The 18,561-nt window shown below is 40.2% G+C and overlaps 1 long non-coding RNA gene across 2 annotated transcripts in view; it reads right to left on the bottom strand.

The window, feature by feature from the left end:
• LOC141992873 (uncharacterized) overlaps positions 1-18,561 on the bottom strand; it is a 79,562-nt gene that overhangs the window by 34,571 nt on the left and 26,430 nt on the right. For both annotated transcript variants that reach the window (XR_012640681.1, XR_012640680.1), the window contains exon 3: positions 3,426-3,539. This is a non-coding gene — a long non-coding RNA (uncharacterized LOC141992873). The remainder of the gene's footprint in view (positions 1-3,425; positions 3,540-18,561) is intronic.

The following is an 18,561-nucleotide window of genomic DNA, read 5'->3' on the forward strand; positions in this document are numbered from 1 at the left end:
ATATCATTGAAGGTGCTCCTACTAAATTACTTGAGCAATATAAGAGGCTAATTTTAAGATTTTGTGATCAACTGATTGCTTATTCATCAGATCACCTTTTTTATTTTCCTGTGTTCCTCATGTATGGACTTCATTATGTAGACTTGCTCCACTGGGGCTAAAATTTGATATTTTTATTCGGCATTCAAAATTATTCTTCATTTTTAAAAGCTGAATGAAAGTCTTTATTTTCATTTAAAAAATTGTACTAATAAATAATAGATTTGTACCATCTCTTTGCAGTAGCATAAGAAGCATTTTTATAAATTTTAGGATTATAAAAAAAAATTTAAAATGCAATTGTTTTTTGAAAGGCAAACTAAAGAGATCATGTGCAAATGTTATTGTTTGAGGACTGAGTTTGACCTTAAGGCTGGAACGTATTCTTCTGACTTTAGCCCTGATCCGGCAATTGTTCTCCATGTACTGACTCTCCATGGGGCTCGATGTGAGTGCAAGGGTACTCCTACATGCAGTCAGTTGCAGAACAGAGGCCTTGATTCTGAAAGGCTTTGATTTCAGTTAATCCACTTCCTGCTTATGCTACAAGAACCAAAGGGTTTTCTATGCCCTGTCTTCCCTGCTCCTCTGTGTGTCTCTCCCTCCCTTTCTCTACCATTGATTAAGTGCATCACTAGTGTATATGCAAGATATATTTTTAAATAGCGTTTATGGAGTTTGTTAAAAGAATGCCGCTAAGTTTGACAGGCCGTAAATGTAATCCTCATTCTAAAAACTACATTCTTTAGAGGCTGAGATTGAAAGGCAAAATACCAACAAAAATCAGCATTGCTAGTCAAAAGCTGCAGTTAAGTGTTGTCTAGTGAACAAAACACTGGTGTGGAAGCCTTGACTCCTGGGTCGGATTCCTTGCTCTGGCTCTTGGGAGCCATCCTTTCCCTCTTCCCACTCACTACCCACTACAAAATCCTGGACCCCTGTAATGTGATGGAAGTAGAAATGTAAAAATACAATCTCCCTTCTTAAATTCCTGGCCCTCTTCCTTATGAAGATAGGTTGGAAATTATTAAACCAATGCTAAATGTCAGCTAATCACTAGACTTGAAAGGAACAAGCAGCAGGGTCCAGTTTATGAAGCAGGATCTGTGGGAAGAACCTAAAGATCTTCACCAAATCTGTATTTTCTCTAGAAAATGTGACTTGATTAAATTTTGGATGTAGCCCAGAGGATCATTTTGATAATCTCCCATGCTCTTAGTTTGGCCCTATGCAGAAGTGTGGACCACAAGTTGATTGATTGATCACAGTGAAGGGGTGGCCCGCAAATGAATTTTCACAGTCCCACCCGAAGTGCTGGCTTTGCTATCACTAATTCACTGTCTGAATTCATCAAATGTCACTGTATGACCTAGGACAGATCACTTAACCTCTGTGACTCTGTTTATCATCCATAAAATGGATACACTACTTGCCTCACAGCTCCTCTGTAAAACTGGTTTCCTTAATGCTCATAACGAGCTTTTGAGACCCTCCGATGAAAGACACCATGTAAGTGGCAGCACTATCATTGACAATGACAACAACAAAATCAAAAGCTACAGCAATGTTTGAAATCCCAGCTCCTAGGCAACACACCAATAGCAAATCTGAGGTGATAAATTTGTTTTGACTGCAGACCCCCACACATAAATTGACTAGACAGATGGGATGATGTCACAATATAAACATGCAGGCACAAAAGGGGACAAATCCTGGCTCTGCCGGTGCAAGGGGCCTGAAAGCTGTCCTAAACGGGTAGCCAAGGTTTCCCATGTTCTGGGGGAATCTGCAGCTGGTGTAGAACTAAGAATTTGGGCCGAAGTCTGAGCTTTTCACGTCTGTATGTTTGTTTTTACAGTGGTTCACCTTTCTTTGGGTGCAGTATCCCACAGAGCTTCAAGCAATTGCAGTACTAGAGAATAACACACACTCCATCATGTGACAAATCGTTTTAAAGATAACATAGCAACTTTTTCTGTGAGATTCAGAGTAAATAGGCTGGAAACTGGACTGGGGAGACAGGAAGCCCCCATTCTGTTGGAAAATATTCAGCTACAAGTAGATAATTACTTCACCATATTTCTTACATGCACATTAGTCATTTGTCTTTTCCTAAAGAACTTTTGAGAGGGAATTTTCATTATCTCGGTTGACTGGACAGAGCTTCCCCCCCCCCCATCACCAAATGTGGTTAACATTGCGTATAAATAATCTCTCACGTTGAACAATCTTAACTGTGTATACAAAAGTGGATAGAATGGGATTGTTTCTCCCCTCTTCATTTCAATTTCTCTCCTTTTTAAAAGTATTCTCTTTGTTTGCTAGCAGCTCCCAGCATGGAACACTAGTCAAAAGCCGAGGAATGACTGTTCACACAGCAGGACAAAAAAGTGAGGGAATGGAAGGAATGGACTCAGTGAGCAAGGACCGGAAGGAAACCAGCCAGAGGGTGTAGTGCTTGCATGGGAAGAGGGAGAAAGAAACAACCCAGCAGTTACTGCATCTTACAAGTGGGGTTTGGATGACTTTCTGTTGGGGAACAAGATATTACAAAGCCTGCTAGCCTAGGCAGCCGCTTTTTTAATTTGCCTGTCTAGAACAGCTACTTCTGCGGCTACCACAGAAAGAGAAATTGTAGCTTTCAACCCTTCATTTCATCCCTCTTACCTATAATCCTCTAGTTCCAGTCTGTCTGACCACTTGACAGGGCTTTTTTAATTAGTGAAGCTTTGGGCTGGGGGGGTGGGGAGGGAGTGAAGCTCAAATATGTTTTGCATATACAGAAACACTAGACAGCCTTGGAAACTCTTGATGAGATGAAAAACATTCTGCTGGGAATATAAAACAGCACACAGTGCATAGAATAATTATTCTCATAATTGAGATTGTCATGTGCCTTATTAGGAAGCATCATTTACTTGAGATCCTTTCCTACAAAATAAATAAATTAAAATTTGCCATGATATTTTATAGCCTATTTCAAACTCTTGTCCGTTTATTTCAGTCTCTATATGATTTTGATTCCTGAAGAAAGGCTTACAGGATTGCTTTGAAATCACTTTCATCTTAGTCCTTTTTGTCTATCCTTCAAACACTATGTTGCACTCTGCGACACAGAAGTAGTTTACGATACCAGACTGCATGAGACAGGTGGAGCTTCTTAAAAGCCAGTCTCTGCCCTTGTGTTAGGGCGCCTGCACTTTCTGATTATTTGGCAGAGTTGGCATATGTTTAATAAAATGTTAGTAAATGCCAGTTAGGAAAGATGTACTTTAATGCAGAGTGCAAGACTTCTCTGTATTCCTGGCATTTTCATGAAGGTCAAGAAAATGGCTTACTCTAATAATTTCTTAATTTTATGGCACAACTGACTGACTGTGCTGTACCTTGGAGACCTGATAACATGCTTCATCAGCCTCTGTGGAATTCACACAGAAGACATTGGTCAAATTGCCTTCAGCTCACTTCGTTTGTTGGTCTGCAATTCTGCTCCAGTTCCTCTGGAAGACAAAGAAACATGAAATTTTATGTGATAGCTCAGGACATTGTTAAATATATCAGCTGAAAATTGATCCTGACATTAGTATAGCAGGGACCCCTAGTGTTAAATCTCTATCAGAGTTGTTTTTATTTACATATTATAATACATTATTATTCTGATGTCAAGCGGTTTATGTTTGGCTGACAGTTTGCTTTGGGTAAAACTAAGTAGGCAAGGTTTTGAACTGGGAGAAACTTTAACAAAATATAATAGTTTAGTTTTCAGTAATGTTACAAATAGCTGGTTACTTTTTTGTATTTCTACATTTTTTGCTGTTTTTGTTGAATAGTTAGATTATTGAGGGGGACGGGACACAAAATAATAAATTTCATCAAAGTGAGGCATGGGTTTATTTATTTATTTATTTTAACTAAATGGTGCCAGTCAGCAGGGTGTCAAGATCCCATTTTTTGTTGGTCATTTTAAAAACACTAAAATCTGTGTAGTGCTATTTTTCATAGTAAAGTTTTGCTATGCACATTATGGCCAAACTTTTCAAATTTGAGAGCCTAACCCCCAAGTACACATGTAAGGCTTGTCTACAATACTGCTTAAGTTGATGTAACTTACAACACGTGGGGTGTGAAAAAGCCACCCCCCTGAGCAATGTAAGTTAGGTCAACTAAGGGCACTGTGGAAAAAGTCTCCCACTGATGTAGCTTCTACCTCTCACTGAGGTGGAGAAATTATGCAACAGGAGAGTGCTCTCCTCTCAGCATTGCGCGTCTTAACCACATGCACTATGTCCGTGCAGCTGCGCTGATTTAGCATGGTAATGAAGACAAGCCCTTAAACAGCTAAATACAAATAGCCTGATTATCCAAAAAAACACAAAAAAACCCTGAGCCCTCTTAAATCCTGTTGAAGTTAATAGAAGCTGCAGATTCTTTATGCTTTTGAAAATCAGGCCATCCTTCCATCTCGATGCCTGAAGACAGACTTGGAAGTTTAGCCTGGAATCTTCAAAAGAGCCTAAGGGAGTTAGATGCCTGACTCCTATTGAAATTCTGTGAGAGTTGGATGCCTCGCTCTTAGTGCTGGGATTTCTAAAGGAGCTTCACTTTTGGCATGCAGGTTTGAAAATGTTGCCAGAATGGCATACCTCTAGAACAGATCCCAATAACAAGCACTTGAGTTTCTCTGTCAAAAATCCACTTTATTAAACTGTTGGGTTTTTTAAATTATTTTTCTTAAATGGGACGGTCTCACATTGAACTGTTATGGTAAAACAAAATTCCAATATTTATTTTGTGATGGACTGTGTTGCTTTATAAAGAGTTCTCAGTCAGAGAAATACTACAATAGCATAAACTTCACAGGCTATTAAAGTCTGTGGAGTTAATTCTCATACTGGTTCTATGGGAGACTTTTTGGTAGAGATTTTCAAAGCCATCTAGGGGATTTAGATATGCATCTTATGTTAAAATTAATGGAAGAAGATGTTTAAGTCCTCCAGATGGCTTTGAAAAATCTTGCCTGCCTTTCTTATTACTATAACAAAAACCAGGAAATTAAATCACCCTAAACCCAGTGTTGAAGTAACATTAACAACTAAATGTTCAGTGCAATGCACAGTGATTTAATCATGCAATCCCCATTAATGTTAATAAATTTTATCCCAAGGGTCTGACAAATTTACAATTGTCTATAAGCAAGTCACTTCAGAGTAGAGGTTGAATATCTCTCCTTTGCTCACCCTGTAGCAGCTATTGCCAGGACTTGTGATCATTGCAACAGATTCAGACACATTAGGAGGAATTAAAGACAAGAATATGAGACTTAATTCTCAATTGTTGTTGCATTTATAGATAGAAATAATCTTAAGGAGCTGATGTGAGAAGTAGCCTTTTTTCTATAAAATATTTGAACATAAATACATTGTGTTGTCTGAATGGGAGAAGAGACCAGCATATGCCTGTTTAAAGGGAAGTATTTGTCAATCTGTTTAATGTGTAATGTTTGTCATCTACTTCCTTGAGCTAAACTCTCCTCTCAAACCTTTTTCTTTTGTATTGTTTATCGGAGAGGTGAGCTTACTAATTGAAGTAGATAAAGCATAGCTCTACCTCTCCTGCTTACAAATCTTGTCTTGTTTCTTATTTCGTGCTCCACTCCCTGTCCCTTTCATCCAGTCAACAGTGCCAGCGTCCATGCCCTTTTATCTGCTTTCTTCCATGCTACCTGCCCCCTGCTCTTGCGATAGCTTCCAGAGCTGGTCCACAAAGCTACTGCCACTACTTTTGCACTGGGATGGGAAACTAGCCAAGTTATCATCTTTATTTTATCTTTTGCATGTGAATTAAGCATGTGTCACTTCCTGGTTTGAAGGGATTGAACATTAAAAGAGGAGGGGATGTAGGGATACTGCAATGAGTTTGGGGACTGCTGTGGGAGAAGTCCAAAGTGTTCTGTGGTGGAGGGAAGACAGAGGAGGGTAAATTGTGTATTGTACTGCGATAGTGCCTAGGCACTGTGCTAGGTGCTATACAAACAGAACAAAAACATGCTCCTTGCCCCAAGAGTTTATGATCTAAGTCAAAAATGAGACATCAGGATACAGCCAGACAAGGGCAAAGGAAAACAAACGATAGCCAGTGGTTTCAGCACACTAGCTCCCTAACTGTTAATTTGTTAACACCACAGCAACAGAAAGTTTCAAAGAGGGAATTGAAAGAGGACAATGAAAGGGCTTTGTGGATGTTTACATGCACTCTTACCATGGGTGCAAGGCAGCATAGGAGAAAGCACAAAGGTGCTTGTTTGAAAATGTAAGAAGTGGACAATAAAGGCTGCCATCACTGGCTGAGCAGATATTGGTGTCAACTTCTTGATAGTCTAGGAGAGAAAAGTAGCCAGGGGATAGGAAGGGAAAAGCAGCAGCTTGTATTTGATGTGATGTACAGGGAACTGGTGGAGGTGGCACAGTTGAAGTAATGAGCTAGAACAGGGATGGGCAAACTACGCCCGGGGGCCGCATCTGGCCTTCAAGCTACTACCGGAGAGCGGGGTCCGAGGCAACTGGGGCCAGTGGGAGCTGCAGGGGTGGTGATGTGGATGGGGCAACGCCCAGAGCTGCCTGGTCGCACCTCTGTGTAGGAGCTGGGAGGGGGGAACATGCTGGTGCTTCCAGGAGCTGCTTGAGGTAAGTGCCGCCCAGAGCCTGCACCCCAACCACCTGCCCCATCCCTGATCCCCATCCCGCTCTCTGAACCCCTCGGTCCCAGCCTGGAGCACCCTCCTGCACCCCAGAGCCCGCACCCCCAGCTGGAGCCCGCACCCCAACCCCTTCCCCAGCCTGGAGCCCCTTCCCTGAGCCCACACCTGAACTCCTCATTTCAGGCCCCATCCCAAGAGCCCACACCCCCAGCTTGAGCCCTCACCCCCTCCCACACCCCAACTCCCAATTTTGTGAGCATTCATGGCCCGCCATACAATATCCATACCCAGATGTGGTCCTCGGGCCAAAAAGTTTGCCCACCACTGAGCTGTGGCATTTTGAATGGCTATGAATGGGGCAAGACTGCATTGGGCAAGACTGGTGGAAAGGATGTGGCAATAATTAAGATGGAGGGCTTGGGTGATATCTGTAGCTGTGTGGGGAGACAGAAAAGGCTATCTTAAAGATGTGATGCAGAACACATTTAGGGTTTCTCTACGCAGAGACTTGCAGAATGTCCACACTGCACAATAAGCTGAGGCTCTGGCTCAGGTTGGAGCCCAACCCCTACCCTTCTGTCCACACATGGATCAGCAAAAACTCAGGACCCGGGTTCTAGAACCCTGCTTGGGGTGTGGGTCAGAACCAGAGTCCCACTATGACTCAGGCCCAAGCCCTGTCATCTTGCAGTGATGGACACAGGTCAAGCCACAGAGTTGTCATAAGGTGTGAGTAGTGCAGCATGGAGATGTTAGCAAGGTTGTGAGACCCAGGCCCAGCAATAATTAATTGGAAACACCAAGTCCACAAGCCCAGGTCCCGCAAACCCAGATTTACAATAGAGTGTAGCCCTACCCATCACACACAGTGAGGCAGGATGTAAATCTACCCACACTAGCCTGCTGTCAACTAAGTCATCATGTTGATCCTGCTGCCACGCAGTAAAAATTCTGCAGTCAAAAAACTAGTACATTCACACCTCAGCTTGCTGCACACCAACTCTCCATGTGGACAAGCCCTGAGACACTGCTTGGATGTAAGGCGCTCTAAGGAGAGGTGCAAGTTGAAGAGGACACCCAGGTTAAGGATCTAAGTGACTGGGGGCTGGGGAGTGTCTATAGTGATTGGGATGTTAGTGGAAGGACTTGGGGAGGAAACTTTTTAGTTTTATATCTTTTTAAAAAACAAATTAATAAATCTGTAGCTAATCCATCATGTGCTTATCCTAACTACTCACTTTGCTTCCATATTGCAACCCTCTTCCCTATCTTTAACCTTTCTTTGATTCTTATGGGGTAGGGCCTATGCCTTCCTGTGTTTGAAAAGCATTCAGTATCTCTCAGCACCGTTTTCTATTGTTCGCTTATTGTTCTTAAGTAACTTTCTCAAACTTAGTGTAACACAAATGATGTTTGCTCAGTGTTTTATTGTTGGCTATTGTTCGTTAACCTCATTGTAGCCCTATGTTTCTAAAATTTACCCTGGTACAGAAATATATAGAAAAGGCAAATGGTGAAGACTCGAGTACAACATGGTCTACACCGAGCAATAAGGGGACTAAGAACTTTCCTTACCCCCCAGCATGGCCTGCCTAGCCCCTGGATCTGGGTATGCCGGAGACTGACACTATTGCACACTTGTATGCACAGGGAAGGGGTAGAGAATGAGTGGAAAGTTGATTTTGGCCTTCACAATGTGCTGGTCCTCACAGCAGAGTCCTCCTGGGCATATCTTAATAGCTTGTGGTACAAGCCACGGAGAAGAAGGGAAGGGATTGCTTGAAAGGCAAACAGTTCCCTTCTTGTGCAGCCCCTGGGGTGCCACAGCTATGTGCCATGCCTCATGCAGGGCTTGTGGCAATCATGATCTAGCCAGAAGTGTGAAACCTGCCCTACATTGACTCCTTTGGTATGTGTGTAGGGGATGGGGGGAAGGAAGGAGAGGGTTGAATTTGTATTTAAAATATTATAAAAATTAAAATATCCCCAGTGCTATTTCTTAGTCTATTACCTCAACAGGTATAGTTAATTACATTTTTAACCTGTTAATCATATAGTAAGTCCTAATGTTTCTGCTGAAAGTCTGCTGGTTTACTGGACTGTGGAGGGTATATCGAATAGCAGCAGACCTGTAGGCATCCTGTGTAAAAGAAAAAAAGGGGGCTATTATAAGTAGATGCTTAGCAAGAGTGCTGCATTCTGATGAACAGTAATCAGAGCTGAAAGCATTTGGAAAAACCATACTAATGAACAAGCCCTTGCATACATCCTCACTTCCGCCAACAAAGATCTCCAAAATTGTCAGCCCAAGGGGAGCTTATAGACTTCCTTTAATCATAGCTACTTTTGCTATTAAGTGATAAAGGAGTGGGATCAGAGCTATCCAAATATTTTTTTAAAAATCACTTAACTTAGTGTATTTTAGTGTAAATATTCTTCTTACATTTAAATCAGAAATTTGAACACTCAAATCTTCCCCTTTCCCAGTTGCACAGCCTCACCCCAATTTCCTGATGAACAGACTCTTTTCAAAGAGAAATCGTGCTCTTCCCCTCCCTTCCACCTCACTACTTTGCATCCAACTCTCTGCTGATTTGCGCAGCTCCAAGGCAGACCAGATCCAGCTCATTGATGAATGCCACCACAGATCCTAATAAGGCAAAATGAACTTACCATGCAAAGCCTGCAAGATTGCAGAGGCTTGGGTGTCAGGGTTTTAAACTCTCTCTGCAGTTCTAGTAATGAGACATGCTGGGGCGTGGGGGAGTCTTTTAATAGTATCAAACCTTCCTGAGGGTTTTTAATACCTCACCAAACATTTGAGAAAGATAGTTTTTTAAATTTGCTTTGTTTTAATTGCATATATACTATAGCAAAGATTATTCTTAGTAAGCAGTGTAGGATCAAGTTGGATTTTGTTGAACCCCAGGCTTTCTATTATTGAAACAAATTCTTTAGACTATCACACCATTTTGCAGTCTGAAAAGATTATTGGGTTAAACAACATTTGTTGGGCTTGCTGTATAATCAAGTATAATTTCAGTCATCCTTGGAATATTCATTCCTATTTTTGCTTCTGAAAATGCAAGCATGTGTCAGTGTTCTATTATTCTCATTGGTGTTCTACACATGAAATCTGTTTTCACTGAGAAAATGGAATCTTTGTGTCTTTGTCTCCTCACTAGCTTTCAGGCATGTTTTGGCAGGAGCTTTGACTGTCTGAGGCACTTGGGGAGGGGCCTTAGTCATTTGTCAGCTTTTCTTGCATCTATAATTTCTGTCCACTCAGCACTATTGAGGGGCTTAGAAAAGGGGGGAGAAAGTCAAACTCTTAAAATAACTGCCAGACAGTAACAGTTTAGGGGAAGGGGAGAGAGAACCCACAAATGTGTAAATGCTTTTTTGTGAGCTGTAGGTTGAGACTCTGCAAAATCTATCTTTCCCCCAGATCTTGGTGTATAAACTTTTGTTGTGTTACAGGCTTGTTTTTCTAGTAGGTTAATACTAGCTCTTACAACACTGGTGAGAATTGTTCCATTAGTGTAGTGCTAGTATTCTAGGCCCCCATTTCCTCTCAGCAAACATAGCCTGATTTAAATATTTTTTTAAAGTCTACGGCAATTTTTCTCCTAACTAGTCCTCCCCAATACATCTGCTTTCAGCTCCTTGCATGATATTAGAATGTGTGATGTAACGAAACAGAAATTAGGCTAGTTTTTTTGTATGAGAGATCCCTTCCTATTAAGAGAGCATTTCTCCTTTTCAGCATTTTATGGAATATTTAATGTTGATCTTTCTCTCTCGCTTTCAGTAGGCTATTGAAGCTCAGAGCTCATACTGTGAGCTGTTAATTAATCAGTGTGACAGATGAAGAAAGTCTCCAACTATGAAAGAAAATGTTACTTCAGTGCCTAATAATAAGGGTAGGAGCTGCAGTGATTTAAGGGGTTTTTTGTGTGTGAGAGTGAGATAAGCAGTCTTAAGCTGTGTGAGGTAACAATGTTGTTTTTTTTTTTGCAGTCTCTGGCTCTGCACAAACATTAAAGGACTCATCTATAGTTTGCCTTGAAAAGTCTAGACAGGAGTTAAAAGAGCCTCTCTTATAGTTTGCAGGGATCCTGTTTCCCATAATTAATAACAGGAAGCAAGTAAACAAGGTTTTACTGACAAATGAAACTGCGACAGTAACATGTACCCAAAATGTTAGATTCTAGCTGAGAAATGTAGCTTAGGTCTGTTGGTATTAGTGTGCAGGAAAAGATTACTGTGCAGCACATTAAAGCCTTGTTCAAGTCTAATGCAGTTATGTGATAGAAAACTGAAGTCTGAAAGAAAAGATAATGTATTTTAATTATGGAGAGTGATTCCTGACCTTAGTTTACTTTTATTTGTTTGTAGTCCAAGCACACTTCTCTTTTTTGTCATTATTTGAAACATTTTGAATTCAAAGAGAGATTTTCATGTTTATTTAAAAGTTACCAGAAGGCAATGTAGACATTTCCTGGAACAAACTGGGGGTGTGTGTGTGTGTGTGTGTGTGTGTGTACAACAACAACAAAACCCCTACCTTTCCTCTAGCTTGTCCTCAAGTTCTCTTTTGTTTATCTTCCTAAATGTATGTGTGTGTCTGTGTGTAGTTGTTTTTGCTAATTACATTTTATATTTTTGAGCAGCGGCTTTCATGTCAAAGGTAACTTTTCAGAATATGGTAGAAATCCATCCAGTAAATACCAACCGCGTTTTCTGTATATTTCTAGAGACCTAAACAACAAAATGGCCTACATTCTGATCTCATTTATGCTGATCTAAAACCAGAACAACTCCACTTATTCCATTTAGGGTTGCCAAGCCTCCAGGATTGGCCTGGGTCTCCAGGAATTAAAGATTGTCATGTGATGAAATCTCCAGGAATACGTCCAACCAAAATTGGCAACCCTAATTTCATTACACTATTAAGGTCTATGGAGTAACTCCAGATCTGAACTGGTAAGATTGAGATCTGAATGAACATGGCTCGGGCATTTCTCCTCCCTGTTCTGGGTTTTGCTTGCTGGGGGCTAGCAGCGAATGAATACGTTAACTACACAATGAGAAGCAATGGAGGGTGTAGGTACAGTTCACTCAGTATTTATGCTAGGAGTTCAGGGCCAAGCTCTCTGAATTATGGCTCAGTCTATCATGTCTCCTATACTATACAATTGTATAATATGTACTATGTGTTATCTTAGCACTGACCTTGAAAACAGAAGAGAGCAGTGAAGTGGTGTCACTGATTCTTAGGTACGCTAGGCTATAAATTCCTTTGTTTTTATAGTGTTAGCTATTTAACTTAGTTAACTATTAGAATTGTATATTTTTTGTTCAGAAAATACTAAGGCAGAGAGGCAAAAATAAGCCTGCTTGTAGAACTGTTATGTTTTTGCCCATTTTTGTACCTTTTAGAAGATTAACAGCCATTGCTGTACAGGAGTATGGAGATGAATACTAAACAGCCACTCCATAAGGCATTTTGGAAGGAATTCAGTTGATTCAAAGAAAGCATCCTAATAATGTATCCCCTTTTTTCAAACCGACCGAATACTTTCATCCTTAACCAAAACAAATATTTACTTTGTGTGTGTCTTCCATGCCCCTCCCCCCTTTACAATCAGGTTTATATTGTTTACATTGTTGCTATTATTACCTAGCCATATCAGGGAACAGGGTGGAAATAGTCCATTATTAATGACCAAGGACCCAATTCAACAAGGTACTTGAACACGTGGATAACTTTATGCATGTGAATAGTCCCATTAAGCTCAAATACTGAAGTATTTAGAAAGCAATCCAAGCTCCAGTTCACTAAATGCAAGTTTGATTTTTTCCAATTAAGAGGTAGATTCTGCAAACTTCACTCATGTTCATTAATGATCTACTCTGCAAGTAGTCGTGCTGGTTTCAAGTGGGACTACTTGTAGAGAAAGGTACTATTTAATGCAAATGTGGGATTCTTAGTACAGATAAATATCTACTGTCATTAGAATGAATATTGCAATAGAAAATGGAAGCCATGTAGAAAATGGTTAAATGGAAAAAGTAAATACAGTAAATGGTCTTCTCCCTGCCTATTTATAAATTCAGTTGCCACCTTGTCACCCCCATTAGATATTTAAGTAATCACTTTTCACACAACTCCAGGCACACTATTTTATTGTTGTGGCATGGCTATGTTGTGGCACTATTTTTGCTATGGCATTGCATCAGAATTATTTGTTTCCTAGAAATCGTTGTAATTGGCTATCCTTGAAAACAATTCTGGATGAAGTGCCCCATGAAAGAGTTAAATTTTCTTTCTCCCTTCAGGTAACTGACTATAGTAGTTAATCCTTCACTGAATATAGTGGCACAAATTCAGTTTCTTTAATCAGAGATCTCCGATAATGAGACTTTTACATATTGAATATAATTTGTCTAGGGTTAGCAGGTTCTCAGACCACAGGGAAAACAACTCACTCTAGCTGTTTATTCAAAGGCTTTGTTTGTTGTTTATGGAATCAGCAGGCAACATCACATTGAGCTTAAGCTTTATGTTTGCTATTCAGTCTGTAGCACCTGTGTGTTTCACAGAGCTCGCATGATGTTTTTAAAATGTTTTGATTTGCCTCCCCCTCCCCCAGCACTACACTGAAATGCAGGCATTGCAGTCCAATTTCAAAATGTCAATGGTGCCATAAGCTAAGTCAGGTGTAAATTGATGTGGCATATGTGCCAAAGGGAGGATGTAGCAAGAATAGCAAATAATGAGGGTGTAAAATAAAGAATATTCCTGATTAATCATATATGTAAAAGATTCACTACCCGGATGCTAAAAAGACAGCTGTGCCAACTTCTGCTACTGACATGCTAATATCTTGACTCTGCAACCACAAGGATTCCAAAGTTGAAGTGAAGCTCCATTGGTACCTAGGACATGCCATGAGTTTTAAAAAATGATGTTTGGAAGTGACAGTACAATCCTGTACTGTAATTTTCTCTGCCAAAAAATATGAAGGCAGCTCATTTTAGGGTCTGATTAAAAGCTTACTGGGATAAATAAGACTCCTATGACTTCCATGGCCTTTGATCAAACCCTTAACTCACCCTTTCAGATTACTCTTTAGGATTTTTTATTAGTTTGTGTACATTTTTTTCAGGGGATAACACAACTCATGAAGTTCCTAGCAGGACACATTTACTACTTCACCATTTCTGAACGTTATTCTCTAGAGTATAATTTACCCACAAGCAGAAAGATGTTTTATTTTTAATAATTCAGTGATATGCTGTTTTGCTATAAAAAGGGACCAAGTACTGTAAAGGGGAAGTAAAAGTGCATCCAGCTTCAAAATATGAATTCCCAAGTTTCTAATCACATTACAATGATTTTTATTCAGGTATTTATGTTCAGGGTCCATTTTTATAGACACTTATGTTAGGGAAGGGGTTTTTCCATATCTAACATCCCTGTAACATCTCTAACAGGAGTTGTACAATATTGTGTACTTTCTGTTAGTCATGCTTAACTTAATCCTGGCATACCACTGAGCAACTGTGTTCTTGCCCATCTTCCTCTTAAACAAAATGGTGCTTATACAGAAGACAAATACCATACCACTTGCCATGGACATAGTAGAAAGGAAACACATTGATTCAATGGTGAAATTGCCTACAGCTTTATCAACATGCAACTATCTGCAAATGACTAATGTTGGGTAGTCCTTGCAAGAAGAAGGCAGGGCCCTGTTCCCCCTTCTCCAAAGTGATGAACCCAAACCAGCGCGTCTGTGAGGCAGCAAGTCCAATTTTGCATGCCTTCCAATGCAAATGCCTGATTCCTTGAGAACTTTCATCCACCTGTGACTATATGTGATGGTGTGTTTTTTGTTTTGTTTTTATTTTAATTCAATTCATGGAAGGCAGAGCCAACCTTTGGGACCTGTGAAGACTGCAGTTTTGGGGAGCCTCAAAATGTCCATTCTAATTTCAATTTCTATTAGCCTGTTTCTACCCTTCTCCCTTGTGGAGATAGCCCTGAAAGTGTAAAATCACTGCTAGAGTTGAAAGCTTCCCATTGTGTGAGTCTTTACTACCACTTGCAGGTTATCAATGATTCTCCCCCACAGCTGAACACTGCTGGTCTTTGAGGCCCATGAAATCCATTACCCCACATCCCTTGATTATTTGGCCAGTGGGATCCCCAACCACTTCACAACTAAGGATGCTGTCCAGGATGCCACTACTCACTACTACTCATTTCCTGGCTACTACCTGGCTGCTCACAATTGATATGGCCCTTTGCTGAGTTACCAGTATAGCTCAAGGGGAAGGAGCAGTTCATCAGCATGAAATAAAATAGGACTGGGAGTAAAAAAACTTCTGCTTTCAATCCCTGATGTTATCTGGTGAGTCCCTTTAGCCTGCATCAAGTCACTTGGGTCAAAATTTTGAATCCTACGAGTCTGTTAGGCACCAAAGGCCATATGTAGGCACCCAGAGTAAATATGGAACATCAGTAGAACCCAGGGGGTGCTTGGCACCTCTGAAAATCAGGCCATTAATTTAGGTGCCTAAATATGGAATTAAGTGCCTAATTTTAGACACTGCCAAAATTTCCATTCTTCAACTTTTAGGCTTCTCATCTGGAAAATGACAGGTGGAGGATGCATACCTACCAGACAAATGTTGTGACAACTGGTTAGCTTTTGTAAAGTGCCAGATACTACAGAGTCGGGCTCCTTGGGGGAAAAAAAAGGTAGATGGGTAGAACTATGCACAAGTCTCAGTACAAGCAGCTGGGCGCCACTTGTGAAGTAGAGAAGGCTGTTGGCTGCCCAGAATCTGTTTGCACCCATTCATTGTATATAGGGAGTGAGAGAACTTGTGGAGGAGGAGTGGCAGGGGGAACCTCATAAAACTGTCCCACTGAACTTTGTCCATTGGCTGAAGCCAGTAATAGTGGTGGGCTGTTCATAAGGAACAGAGGAAATGAACATTGGTTTTTCAGGTCCATCCCAAATTCCAGTGCTGGAAAGAACAAATACCCCTGTAATATGTGGAAATTCAGGTAGGAAGAAAAACCTTTGTAAAGGATGAGGGAAAAGAGGCTGTACCCCTGCTTATGTGTTCCCTCATGGCCAGCACAGAGACAAACCAGCCTGTGGGGAGGCTGGAATCAACATGATGGTTGCCAGTTGAGGGGGAAAGAAGAAATGAGGTGCTGCAAGGTTGTGATATCGTAGCCAGAGGCCCTGTCCCTTCTGGCCAGTGGGGAAGTAAGAAAATAGCTTCTCCTTTTATTCTTCCTACTGCTGCCCCCTGTAAATCTAGATGAACTAACATACCAAATTTAAACATGCATGTGTAGCCTGAATTCTCCGCAATCCCTCCTCCCTCAAATGTCGTCATTTCTCTCTTCGCTAACTAGAAAAGCAGCCAGTAGAGGGGAATAGCTACAAAAGAAAATCGTGTCTAGAAAAAAGTGTGACAATTCCAGGCATTGGACCCTGGCCAAAAATATTTTCCTTAAAGAACTAGAAAACATCCCCCTTATATTATTCACTGGTGGGTTTTTTTTCCTTTCAGAAACCGCTTTATTTCTCATGGGCAGTGTCTCAGTGATGTTTCAACAGTTGTTGTTGTTCATAAGTATTTGGCTTTTATTGTAAAGCTTCTGGGTGGACAGAACAAAACTCAAGGTGACCCCTTTGTTCCTATGTTGCTGTTTCTCTGAATAGACATTCTCCACTCACACGAGCAGTATGTTTTGCCCTCTTCCTCTCCCACCGCCTTTTTGCTGATCTCAATCCTTCAGTAGCTTTTATGCTTTAAGGGAAGCATAGTCGTTTATGCAGATGGGAAGGGAGCTTTGTTAAATAAGAGAACCACAGACTTTGCTCTTTTTTTCTTTTGGCAAGCTCCTTTTGGCACAGTACTTTCTCCTGAGTAAAGTCAATATAGTAACTGGACTGATGCAGCCAAACTTGTTGCATGAGTTCATAAATCTTACCATTCAGTGAGAAACTATTTTTGTAAATCAGATTTTTCAGAGGTCAAATTCCATTTTCTTTTGTGTGTGTGAATGTAATTTGTCACTTTTTCCAAGCAGCGTAGCATATAATGTCCTCATTTTTATAATTAACACAGATTATATCCATTGTAAGGTGTATTCCACTGAAAAAACTTGTTCTAATTAGAGACTACGATTCATCAGGAAATCAAGTGGATCTGATTGGCTTCTGCTGAGGTACAGCTGAGTGACTATGACGTTGCAATCACACTAACATGACATGCACCTAGCTCTCTCAACAGTGGCTGAAATAATTTTAAATGCCTCTTGCCCATCTTGTTTCACTTCAGAACATAAATCCATTCTACACCTGGAATAAGGTAGTATTTTGCAAGAAAATACTACAGGGCATGCATTGTTGGTCTACATTCACCCTTCCTTAGTTGAAAGCAGTTAGCCTTTGGCCTTATGCCTCACAAGACACCCAAGCCAATTGTGGTACAACAATGAACACCCTGTCAAGTCTTATTACCACAGTAGATGTTACAATCCACTATACTAACATGTTTGTTCATTAAAATGGATTGTTAAAACCTCTTACATTTTATTATTTAAGGAGTCTGAAACAATGATTTTTAGATTTAAAAAAAGCAAGATTTTTATTATATTCTTTCAATATAAAGTGTTCATTTAATTCTGAAATTGGGACCTTTAAGCTTATTTGTGAGCATCTACATGAGCAATGCCTGGGAATCAAAATCACACCCTTAAACTGAAACCTACTCCATATTTCTGTTTATTGTTTAAAATTGATTGAATCTAAGAATTTTTTTTAAAATGTCGAATGTATCTTTTTAGTGATGGCTTCTCAAGACTATTATATTATCTTCTGCCATGAAACTGCATAGAGATCCTCTGCCATTTTTTTAAAATATCCTTGCCTACCACCCCTCACACTACAAAAAAAAAAAAACATCAAATGCACTTTTCACTCTTGATACACTTTAATTTGTCTTCTCTGAGTTTGGATGAACTTTTTGCATTCTTCTGAGTTCAGTTGTGAAGTGTTTTTTATCTTTTAATTAATTTCTCTTCTAGGTCTCATGCACTAGCATAATGCTGCCAAGTTTGGTTTACAATAAATGAAGGGGAATAGAATTTAAAAATGACACCCCTATTTCTAGTAGAATTTAAAAAAATTGTGGAAACATTGCTATTGCTCGAATTTTGTAAGAGTTTGGGGTCTTTGTTTTGTTTTTGTTTTACGATTAACTATACTGTGTGCCTAACAGTGTTCTTTTTAAAGATTTTTTCTGTTTTTAAAAAACCTGACATCTTAGTTTTAAAGTCAGTGGCATCTTTAACATCAAGTATCAAATGCCTATGGAAGTGAACTGGTGCATAATTCACAATATATTTTTAATTCCCAAAAAGTTTCCTTTCAGAGCAGCCATTATAACCTTCTATGACAAGGGACTGGGTGAAGCGCAGAAGGTCCACAGAATTTTCTTGTTTATCAGAATCTTTTCTCTCTACCTCTGATCCAGCATAAACAGATGTATCTTCCCTGACACCACCCTTTCCTTTCCTTAACCCTCAATTTCTTATCCATGACCCCTAACCAGTCTTCTTTTTATGAGAGATTTAAAAACTGGTAATGTCTAGAACAGCTCTCTGGAAATCTTGTGTACTCCAGGATTTTCCCATGCGAGAAGTATCCCAGAATGTATTGGATCCACTCAAATGCACTAGAAGTCACATGATTCTGAAGATAACAGCTAGTCCAGACATTGCCATACTG

Source organism: Natator depressus, chromosome 8 (genome assembly GCF_965152275.1).
Source record: "Natator depressus isolate rNatDep1 chromosome 8, rNatDep2.hap1, whole genome shotgun sequence".
Taxonomy (NCBI): domain Eukaryota; kingdom Metazoa; phylum Chordata; order Testudines; family Cheloniidae; genus Natator; species Natator depressus.